At 24.8% G+C, this 12797-nt stretch overlaps 1 long non-coding RNA gene across 1 annotated transcript in view; it reads left to right on the top strand.

Moving 5' to 3' along the window:
• The first annotated feature begins 2748 nt into the window (after positions 1-2748).
• LOC145294093 (uncharacterized) overlaps positions 2749-12797 on the top strand; it is a 135843-nt gene continuing 125794 nt past the window's right edge. Inside the window, exon 1 of the long non-coding RNA XR_013869819.1 lies at positions 2749-2910. This is a non-coding gene — a long non-coding RNA (uncharacterized LOC145294093). The remainder of the gene's footprint in view (positions 2911-12797) is intronic.

Genomic DNA, 12797 nt, shown 5'->3' on the forward strand with positions numbered 1-12797 from the left:
TTGCCATTTGAACTTTCCGTATATATAACCTCGAGTTAATATTACCAGTCTCCCCCAATACGGAAAGATGCGACACAAGGTCAAGAGATGGAAGTCAAACAGAAAGCGCACAAGAGGCGAGTGAACCCTGGTCCACAAAAAGTAAATAAATAAATAAATAAATAAAAATAGAACAATACATCACCATTTCTCAGCCCGACAGACGTGCTGGGGATTTTCCTTGGCTCCAAAATCAGCAGAGTCTAGGCAATTATTAAGATGGCCTTTTCCCTATTGGTTGAAGTACAGCTGTGTAGTTAGAGAAGATTCACCATCCTTTTTGAGAAAGGGTTAGTTTATTACTAATCGTATGAGGCGTTTTTACCGGGGAATGTCGGTATTTACTTTTGCAGGGAAGAATGTTCTTTCTCTAGGGGATTGGTTATTTAAATTCCACTTACTAACTTTGTATCTCATCATCTTTGCCTAGCCCTAACCCTAGTCCCCGATGTGGGGGGGGGTGAAGGGAGATAAGTATCGCTACCAATTCAAAAATGGCCCTGGCGAAAACTTACCTGGTATTACTACTAGTATAAATATCCTGCTTTGATTAGTTATTGAATGAAATTGAAATTTATACGACATGCGTGTTGTCTCTGAATTTGGGTATATTTTCCGACGACACCACGCTCTATAGCAGGCACGTGGGGAAAACTAATGAGCATATATCTCCGGTAAAGACCTTCAGTCTGTAGTGGAATGAGGTCAAAAATGGACAGTAACGTTCAACGCTGCCAAAACAAAGCCCGTTTCTTTTAATAATTACATGAAACCTTACCAACCACCAATAACTATGGCTAGAGATACTTTACCTGAAAGCACTTCGTTCAAGCTCCTTGGCTTAACGTTCACAGGAAACATGAGTTGGAATGGATACATTGAGCTTATTGCTAAGGCTGCTGCAAAGAAAATAGTCTCTCTAAATCGTGCTAGAAAGTTACTTACGCCTGAAAGTATCCTGTACCTCTACAAAGCCACCATTCGCCCATGTATGGAGTACTGCTGTCACTTTTGGGCTGGTGCATTTGCTACTAGTCTCTCGCTCTTGGACAGGGTTCAAAAGAGAGTCGCCAACCTAATAGATCCCGAACTGTCATCTAAACTTCAGCCCCTGTACTACCGACGAAATGTTGCATCCCTCTGCCTGTTTTACAAGTATTTTAATGGTGGATGCTCTGACGAACTACAAGCCCTTGTACCCCCTCGACGAAAATATCCCGGACAAACCCGACAAGCAGCGAAGTCCCACCCCTACACAGTTGAGATCCCTAGATGTAAGAAAGCCTTTTACTCTAATAGCTTTTTCCCCAGAACTGCAGGACTTTTGAATTCTCTTCCGATTTCCTGCTTCCCCAACTGTACTGACATGCAGAAGTTCAAGTGTAATGTGAACAAACATCTTGCTGCTAAACTCCCTACATAATACCCCTGCAACTTAGGTCCCTGATAGTAGCCCCCTGCATCAAAGTGGCAACGTGCCTTGTTTGGGGGGAAAATGTAATTAAAAAAAATTGTCTTCAAATTCGGACAGCCAGAAGTAGGAACATGAGACTTTATAAAAACACGGGCATCGTATCCGGCTATCAGTTAGTAGCCGAACAACTGTGAGAAGAATAAAAGTGTCTGGAGATCTCGTTTGGGTCTGTTTGCTTTAGGACTTCAAAGTGGCCTTATCATCAGCTGCATATGTCAAGCGTTTGGTGATAGTGCTGTGGATGAACGTACTGTAATGCATTGGTTTAAAATATTCAAGTCGGGAGATTTGTCTTTCCGTGATAAGCCTCATAGTAGATGATCAAAGGGTTTGAATGAATCCTGAAAGCCGCCATTAAAGAGGAGTGTAGTCTAACGCGTAGTGAACGACAATTCGTTTCATGCAGCGCCCAAGTAAGATGTCCGTGGGTTCCGCAAACATTGTTAGAGAACCACAATGGACAAAGGGAAGCACCCTACCTATCGCTTTCTTGCCATTGTATCGCGTCTTTATTCAATTGAATGCTTACCAGTGATGAAAAGTGGGTTCTATACGAAACTCCCCAGCGTTCCAAACTTGGTTGTTTTCTCAGGATGCTATCCTTCGCAACGCAAGATCGTCTATGCACCCACACAAGATTATGCTTTGTGTCTGTTGGACAAGTCGTCAAGTGGTTCATTATGAACTGCTATCGTCGGGCCAAATGGTCACTGTAGTAATTGAAACATGTGCAACAGGCATTTCGCCAGAAGAAGCAAAGGCGTGTTTTTCCTTCACGAAAACGTCAAGCCCCATGTCACACGAGTGGTCAGAGATACCGTACAACAACTTGACCGAGAAACTTTGTACCATCCACCTTATTTATCTGACATTGCGCCATCCAATTACAACCTCTTCCACTCCTTAGATAATTATCTTCGTGGAAAAACATATAAAACAGACTTCTTTGCGCCTCCTCCCACTAAAGTTTACAACAAGTAGATTGTCCAGCTGGAGACACGTTGGCAGAAGGTGATGGATGTCGATGGCGATTACTTCGAAGACTAAATATGTTACAAATACTGTGAAGTGTTTTCTTCTTTTTTTCCTTAACCCCCCCCCCACCAGACAGAACTTATTTGGTGACAATCATAGTTTTAGTAGAAAATTAATTCTAGTTCAAAATAATGCAATTTAACTTAAATAGTACGTGAGCTGATAGAATTACTTGTCGAGCGAACGATTCATCAAAGCATCGTATGTTGATTGAGTGAAAGAAAAGGTCGTTAAAAATATCACACGTGGCGTTTGATATAGAGACAAAAAAGCAGTGAGCTTCTGTGTACATAGAGGAATCAAATTTGTCCCTGTTTGAGAATGGCACACTTCATGATCATGTCGGCCCCAGATCCCCTGAGGTAAGCCTTTTAGTTTCTTAACTAGTCGAGTAAACGCCCCTCACTTCCCAATAGGCAACCTTCAAGATGCTCACTCCCCAAGTTTTCTTTTCGCTCTTGGCCTTCCTCAAATTGCATTCACCTTGAAAAGATATCACTTACCCTCAAATTCCTTACCTCATTCTTTCTTTTTTCCACCTCCATCTAGACTTTACACACGGCCCTCTGTAATATTAAGATGGCCTAAACACTAAAGCCATATAACCAGCTGACGTCATTGAGTTTGGTCCTGTGAATCTGGTCATGTGTCCCAAGAAAACCGTTTTCAGGGATTTAGCAGAGAAGCTAACAAGCGGAAAAAGATCAAAAGTTCAAATATATAACAAATAAATGTTAACAAAAGCAAGATAAGTTACTCTTCTACCTAACTGGATAAGTTTTGCGTGTTTTAACCGAATCTAAAGCTTTTATTCTGTTCGAAAAAGAACTTGTGCGAGCTGCTAAAGTAAACAGGCAAATTCAAACAATAGGGAAAAATAACTGAGCCCCCCCCAAAAAAAAACTGACCCGCATGCTTTTAAAGAGGCTGATCAAAATTATTTTGTTTAGTTTACGTCTAAATTTTTATTGTGTCTGAAAGACCAAAGTTAATCTCTAAAATAAAAAAAAATGTATATTTACGCGTTAAAAAATGACAGTGAAAAATGTTCATGAATGAAAGTATTGAGATATTAAATATAAAATGTAAAAATGTTACTGCATGAAGTGAAATATTAAATGTAACAATGTTCATGCATGAAATTAAATATAAAATGTAAAATTTAAAAATGTTCATGCATGAAATGAAATATTAAATGTAAAATGTAAAAATGTTCCTGCATGAAATGAAATATTAAATGTAAAATGTAAAAATGTTCATGCATATTAAATGTAAAATGTAAACATGTTAATGCATGAAAGTATTGAGATATTAAATCTAAAATGTAAAAATGTTCATGCATGAAATAGAATATTAAATGTAAAATTTAAAAATGTTCATGCATGAAATGAAATATTAAATGTAAAATGCAAAAATATCCATGCATGAAATAAAATATTAAATCTAAAATGTAAAAATGTTCATGCATGAAATGAAATATTAAATGTAAAATTTAAAAATGTTCCTGCATGAAATGAAATATTAAATGTAAAATGTAAAAATGTTCATGCATGAAATGAAATATTAAATGTAAAAATTTAAAAATATTCATGTATGAAATGAAATATTAAATGTAAAATGTAAAAATATTCATGCATGAAATGAAATATTAAATGTAAAATGTAAAAATATTAATGTATGAAATGAAATATTAAATGTAAAATTTAAAAATATTCATGCATGAAATGATATATTAAATGTAAAATGTAAAAATATTCATGCATGAAATGAAATATTAAATGTAAAATGTAAAAATATTCATGTATGAAATGAAATATTAAATCTAAAATTTAAAAATATTCATGCATGAAATGATATATTAAATGTAAAATGTAAAAATATTCATGCATGAAATAAAATATTAAATGTAAAATTTAAAAATGTTCATGCATGAAATGAAATATTAAATGTAAAATGTAAAAATATTCATGCATGAAATGAAATATTAAATGTAAAATGTAAAAATATTCATGTATGAAATGAAATATTAAATGTAAAATTTAAAAATATTCATGCATGAAATTAAATATTGAATGTAAAATTTAAAAATATTCATGCATGAAATGAAATATTAAATGTAAAATTTAAAAATATTCATGCATGAAATGAAATATTAAATGTAAAATGTAAAAATATTCATGCATGAAATGAAATATTAAATGTAAAATTTAAAAATATTCATGTATGAAATGAAATATTAAATCTAAAATGTAAAAATATTCATGCATGAAATGATATATTAAATGTAAAATGTAAAAATATTCATGCATGAAATGAAATATAAAATGTAAAATGTAAAAATATTCATGTATGAAATGAAATATTAAATGTAAAATTTAAAAATATTCATGCATGAAATGAAATATTAAATGTAAAATGTAAGAATGTTTATGCATGAAATGAAATATTAAATGTAAAATGTAAAAATATTTATGCATGAAATAAAATATTAAATGTAAAATGTAAAAATATTCATGTATGAAATGAAATATTAAATGTAAAATTTAAAAAATATTCATGTATGAAATGAAATATTAAATGTAAAATGTAAAAATATTCATGTATGAAATGAAATATTAAATGTAAAATTTAAGAATATTCATGCATGAAATGAAATATTAAATGTAAAAATATTCATGCATGAAATGAAATATTAAATGTAAAATGTAAAAATATTCATGCATGAAATAAAATATTAAATGTAAAATGTAAAAATATTCATGTATGAAATGAAATATTAAATGTAAAATGTAAAAATATTCATGTATGAAATGAAATATTAAATGTAAAATTTAAAAATATTCATGCATGAAATGAAATATAAAATGTAAAATGTAAAAATATTCATGTATGAAATGAAATATTAAATGTAAAAATATTCATGCATGAAATGAAATATAAAATGTAAAATGTAAAAATATTCATGCATGAAATAAAATATTAAATGTAAAATGTAAAAATATTCATGTATGAAATGAAATATTAAATGTAAAATTTAAAAATATTTATGTATGAAATGAAATATTAAATGTAAAATTTAAAAATATTCATGCATGAAATGAAATATTAAATGTAAAATTAAAAAATATTCATGTATGAAATGAAATATTCAATCTAAAATTTAAAAATATTCATGTATGAAATGAAATATTAAATGTAAAATTTAAAAATATTCATGTATGAAATGAAATATTAAATGTAAAATTTAAAAATATTCATGCATGAAATGAAATATTAAATGTAAAATGTAAAAATATTCATGTTTGAAATGAAATATTAAATGTAAAAATATTCATGCATGAAATGAAATATTAAATGTAAAATGTAAAAATATTCATGCATGAAATAAAATATTAAATGTAAAATGTAAAAATATTCATGTATGAAATGAAATATTAAATGTAAAATTTAAAAAATATTCATGTATGAAATGAAATATTAAATGTAAAATTTAAAAATATTCATGCATGAAATGAAATATTAAATGTAAAATTTAAAAATATTCATGCATGAAATGAAATATTAAATGTAAAATTAAAAAATATTCATGTATGAAATGAAATATTCAATCTAAAATTAAAAAATATTCATGTATGAAATGAAATATTAAATGTAAAATTTAAAAATATTCATGTATGAAATGAAATATTAAATGTAAAATTTACAAATATTCATGCATGAAATGAAATATTAAATGTAAAATGTAAAAATATTCATGTATGAAATGAAATATTAAATGTAAAAATATTCATGCATGAAATGAAATATTAAATGTAAAATTTAAAAATATTCATGCATGAAATGAAATATTAAATGTAAAATTTAAAAATATTCATGCATGAAATGAAATATTAAATGTAAAATTAAAAAATATTCATGTATGAAATGAAATATTCAATCTAAAATTTAAAAATATTCATGTATGAAATGAAATATTAAATGTAAAATTTAAAAATATTCATGTATGAAATGAAATATTAAATGTAAAATTTAAAAATATTCATGCATGAAATGAAATATTAAATGTAAAATGTAAAAATATTCATGTTTGAAATGAAATATTAAATGTAAAAATATTCATGCATGAAATGATATATTAAATGTAAAATGTAAAAATATTCATGCATGAAATAAAATATTAAATGTAAATTGTAAAAATATTCATGTATGAAATGAAATATTAAATGTAAAATTTAAAAATATTCATGTATGAAATGAAATATTAAATGTAAAATTTAAAAATATTCATGCATGAAATGAAATATTAAATGTAAAATGTAAAAATATTCATGCATGAAATGAAATATTAAATGTAAACTTTAAAAATATTCATGCATGAAATGAAATATTAAATGTAAAATGTAAAAATATTCATGTATGAAATGAAATATTAAATGTAAAAATATTCATCCATGAAATGAAATATTAAATGTAAAATGTAAAAATATTCATGCATGAAATAAAATATTAAATGTAAAATGTAAAAATATTCATGTATGAAATGAAATATTAAATGTAAAATTTAAAAATATTCATGTATGAAATGAAATATTAAATGTAAAATGTAAAAATATTCATGCATGAAATGAAATATTAAATGTAAAATGTAAAAATATTCATGCATGAAATGAAATATTAAATGTAAAATTTAAAAATATTCATGCATGAAATGAAATATTAAATGTAAAATTAAAAAATATTCATGTATGAAATGAAATATTCAATCTAAAATTTAAAAATATTCATGTATGAAATGAAATATTAAATGTAAAATTTAAAAATATTCATGTATGAAATGAAATATTAAATGTAAAATTTAAAAATATTCATGTATGAAATGAAATATTCAATCTAAAATTTAAAAATATTCATGCATGAAATGATATATTAAATGTAAAATGTAAAAATATTCATGCATGAAATGAAATATTAAATGTAAAATTTAAAAATATTCATGCATGAAATGAAATATTAAATGTAAAATGTAAAAATATTCATGTATGAAATGAAATATTAAATGTAAAATGTAAAAATATTCATGCATGAAATTAAATATAAAATGTAAAATGTAAAAATATTCATGTATGAAATGAAATATTAAATGTAAAATGTAAAAATATTCATGTATGAAATGAAATATTAAATGTAAAATGTAAAAATATTCATGTATGAAATGAAATATTAAATGTAAAATGTAAAAATATTCATGCATGAAATGAAATATAAAATGTAAAATGTAAAAATATTCATGTATGAAATGAAATATAAAATGTAAAATGTAAAAATATTCATGCATGAAATGAAATATTAAATGTAAAATTTAAAAATATTCATGCATGAAATGAAATATTAAATGTAAAATGTAAAAATATTCATGTATGAAATGAAATATTAAATGTAAAATGTAAAAATATTCATGCATGAAATGAAATATAAAATGTAAAATGTAAAAATATTCATGTATGAAATGAAATATTAAATGTAAAATGTAAAAATATTCATGTATGAAATGAAATATTAAATGTAAAATGTAAAAATATTCATGTATGAAATGAAATATTAAATGTAAAATGTAAAAATATTCATGCATGAAATGAAATATAAAATGTAAAATGTAAAAATATTCATGCATGAAATGAAATATAAAATGTAAAATGTAAAAATATTCAAGCATGAAATCAAATATTAAATGTAAAATTTAAAAATATTCATGCATGAAATGAAATATTAAATGTAAAATGTAAAAATATTCATGTATGAAATGAAATATTAAATGTAAAATGTAAAAATATTCATGCATGAAATGAAATATAAAATGTAAAATGTAAAAATATTCATGTATGAAATGAAATATTAAATGTAAAATGTAAAAATATTCATGCATGAAATGAAATATAAAATGTAAAATGTAAAAATATTCATGTATGAAATGAAATATTAAATGTAAAATTTAAAAATATTCATGCATGAAATGAAATATTAAATGTAAAATTTAAAAATATTCATGTATGAAATGAAATATTAAATGTAAAATTAAAAAAATATTCATGCATGAAATGAAATATTAAATGTAAAATGTAAGAATGTTTATGCATGAAATGAAATATTAAATGTAAAATGTAAAAATATTTATGCATGAAATAATATATTAAATGTAAAATGTAAAAATATTCATGTATGAAATGAAATATTAAATGTAAAATGTAAAAATATTCATGCATGAAATGAAATATTAAATGTAAAATGTAAAAATATTCATGTATGAAATGAAATATTAAATGTAAAATTTAAAAATATTCATGTATGAAATGAAATATTAAATGTAAAATGTAAAAATATTCATGCATGAAATGAAATATTAAATGTAAAATGTAAAAATATTCATGCATGAAATGAAATATTAAATGTAAAATTTAAAAATATTCATGCATGAAATGAAATATTAAATGTAAAATTAAAAAATATTCATGTATGAAATGAAATATTCAATCTAAAATTTAAAAATATTCATGTATGAAATGAAATATTAAATGTAAAATTTAAAAATATTCATGTATGAAATGAAATATTAAATGTAAAATTTAAAAATATTCATGTATGAAATGAAATATTCAATCTAAAATTTAAAAATATTCATGCATGAAATGATATATTAAATGTAAAATGTAAAAATATTCATGCATGAAATGAAATATTAAATGTAAAATTTAAAAATATTCATGCATGAAATGAAATATTAAATGTAAAATGTAAAAATATTCATGTATGAAATGAAATATTAAATGTAAAATGTAAAAATATTCATGCATGAAATTAAATATAAAATATAAAATGTAAAAATATTCATGTATGAAATGAAATATTAAATGTAAAATGTAAAAATATTCATGTATGAAATGAAATATTAAATGTAAAATGTAAAAATATTCATGTATGAAATGAAATATTAAATGTAAAATGTAAAAATATTCATGCATGAAATGAAATATAAAATGTAAAATGTAAAAATATTCATGTATGAAATGAAATATAAAATGTAAAATGTAAAAATATTCATGCATGAAATGAAATATTAAATGTAAAATGTAAAAATATTCATGCATGAAATGAAATATTAAATGTAAAATGTAAAAATATTCATGTATGAAATGAAATATTAAATGTAAAATGTAAAAATATTCATGCATGAAATGAAATATAAAATGTAAAATGTAAAAATATTCATGTATGAAATGAAATATTAAATGTAAAATGTAAAAATATTCATGTATGAAATGAAATATTAAATGTAAAATGTAAAAATATTCATGTATGAAATGAAATATTAAATGTAAAATGTAAAAATATTCATGCATGAAATGAAATATAAAATGTAAAATGTAAAAATATTCATGCATGAAATGAAATATAAAATGTAAAATGTAAAAATATTCAAGCATGAAATCAAATATTAAATGTAAAATTTAAAAATATTCATGCATGAAATGAAATATTAAATGTAAAATGTAAAAATATTCATGTATGAAATGAAATATTAAATGTAAAATGTAAAAATATTCATGCATGAAATGAAATATAAAATGTAAAATGTAAAAATATTCATGTATGAAATGAAATATTAAATGTAAAATGTAAAAATATTCATGCATGAAATGAAATATAAAATGTAAAATGTAAAAATATTCATGTATGAAATGAAATATTAAATGTAAAATTTAAAAATATTCATGCATGAAATGAAATATTAAATGTAAAATTTAAAAATATTCATGTATGAAATGAAATATTAAATGTAAAATTAAAAAAATATTCATGCATGAAATGAAATATTAAATGTAAAATGTAAGAATGTTTATGCATGAAATGAAATATTAAATGTAAAATGTAAAAATATTTATGCATGAAATAATATATTAAATGTAAAATGTAAAAATATTCATGTATGAAATGAAATATTAAATGTAAAATGTAAAAATATTCATGTATGAAATGAAATATTAAATGTAAAATTTAAAAATATTCATGTATGAAATGAAATATTAAATGTAAAATTTAAAAATATTCATGCATGAAATGAAATATTAAATGTAAAATGTAAAATGTTTTTCGATTCATAACAATACTTTAAACACATACTTTAAGGGATTTTTCGAAATGTTTCAGAAAAAATTAATAATGTTTTAATGTTATTTTTTTAATTGCTACAATTTACGCTGCTTTATTTTCTTAAAAAAAGCAAAATTAAACGCACGTGTTTTTTTTAATATTGTAAACTATAACTTTAGTAAAGGTGTTTTTGTTTATCCAAAACAATATATTGCCAATGAGATTAAAAAAATAATGTGTTCATTATATTCCGTGATTAAAACCCTGAAAATTTCATTAAAATTGATTGATTTACTGAAATTGTTATTCGTTTTGATTTTTAAAGTATTGTTGTTCGTTTTAATTAAAAAATATTTATCTTCGACTTTAAGTTGATTGTTTAATGATTGTTTAATGAGTGTTTAATGATTGTTTAATGATTGTTTAATGATTGTTTAATGATTGTTTATTGCCTGAATTCACATTTCATGTTTTGCAGCATTTGATTGTCTTCTGCTTCAGACATATGTAATTTTACATGTATAGTTTATATATATCGAATACATTTAAGTTTTACTATAAATCGAACCGTGTTCCTTCCTTTTCTTCGTTTTAAATGTAATTTATAAGTAAATAATGAATGTATTTTAATCTTTATAATCCATGAAACAACGAAATGTTTAATTACTTTTAGCGCATAAACAACTTTTCCGTTTTCAATTCTATTTTTCAATAATGAATGAGGTTCAGTACAAATCATCATGTTTCTTATTTTTCTGTTTTTTTTTTTTAAAAAAAAATGCAATTTTTAAGTTTTCTAATGTTTTTTGTAAAATGTTTTGATTCATTACCGACAGTTTGGCTATTCATAATACTAGATCTTGCTTGTTAGGACCTCAGCGATGACGTCATTTTTCAGCTCACGGGCCTTATATATCACGAAGGTCGCGCTTTACTCCCATTAGAAATTGGCCTGCTTGCTTTCAGTTCCAAACAAGCGGGAAAACAGTGTGCGGTGTATCACTTAGAAAGCGTTGCTCACAACTTTTTTTATCATTTTTTGTTTTCCTCCAACACACAATATAATGAAATTATCGTTAATAAAACGATTTATATATATATATATATATATATATATATATATATATATATATATATATATATATATATATATATATATATATATATGGCCTCCGTTTTTATGAAAGGATTAGGGGTAGGAAGGACGCCATAGAGGTCACAACAAAGAATACATGAAATGAACAACGTTGGAAGTATGTTGATTCTGACTCCATATAATTAAAGACAGACAAATATTGAAGGTTGAGAACCGATTTTATTTACTACTAACAGTTTGTATTAGAAGAAGCGAAGTGTTCGTAGGATGGAATGTGATTTAACGAAGAGTGGATTATCCAATGGAGATATTTGACAGTTTGTATTACGGTGAAATGTTCGTAGAATGTTTGCAGGTATGTACGATTTAACAAGGAATGAATGTTCGTAGAACGTTTGTAGGTTTGTATGAATTGACAAGGAATGAAGGTTCGTAAAATGTTTGTAGGTATGTATGAATTGACAAGGAATGAATGTTCGTAAAACGTTTGTAGGTATGTACGATTTAACAAGGAATGAATGTTCGTAAAACGTTTGTAGGTATGTACGATTTAACAAGGAATGAAGGTTCGTAAAATGTTTGTAGGTATGTATGAATTGACAAGGAATGAATGTTCGTAAAACGTTTGTAGGTATGTATGAATTGACAAGGAATGAATGTTCGTAAAATGTTTGTAGGTATGTATGAATCGACAAGGAATGAAGGTTCGTAAAACGTTTGTAGGTATGTATGAATTGACAAGGAATGAATGTTCGTAAAATATTTGTAGGTATGTATGAATTGACAAGGAATGAATGTTCGTAAACGTAACTTATCTTTTGGACGATGGATGGGTAGGGGTAGGCCGGTCATTCTGCTGTCGGTGATGCGTGTCCTGGCTTGTAACTGGAAAGCGGGTGACTTCTTTCATCAGCAGCTAGCAGTCCGGCGTCTTCGTCTTATTTTTCCTCCTCTCTCCCCTAAAATCCTTCGTTTTATAGTGGCAAACCGGCTCCCAGTGACTGTGAT

This window comes from Euprymna scolopes, chromosome 15 (genome assembly GCF_053919585.1).
Source record: "Euprymna scolopes isolate OS-2025 chromosome 15, ASM5391958v1, whole genome shotgun sequence".
Taxonomy (NCBI): Eukaryota; Metazoa; Mollusca; class Cephalopoda; order Sepiida; family Sepiolidae; genus Euprymna; species Euprymna scolopes.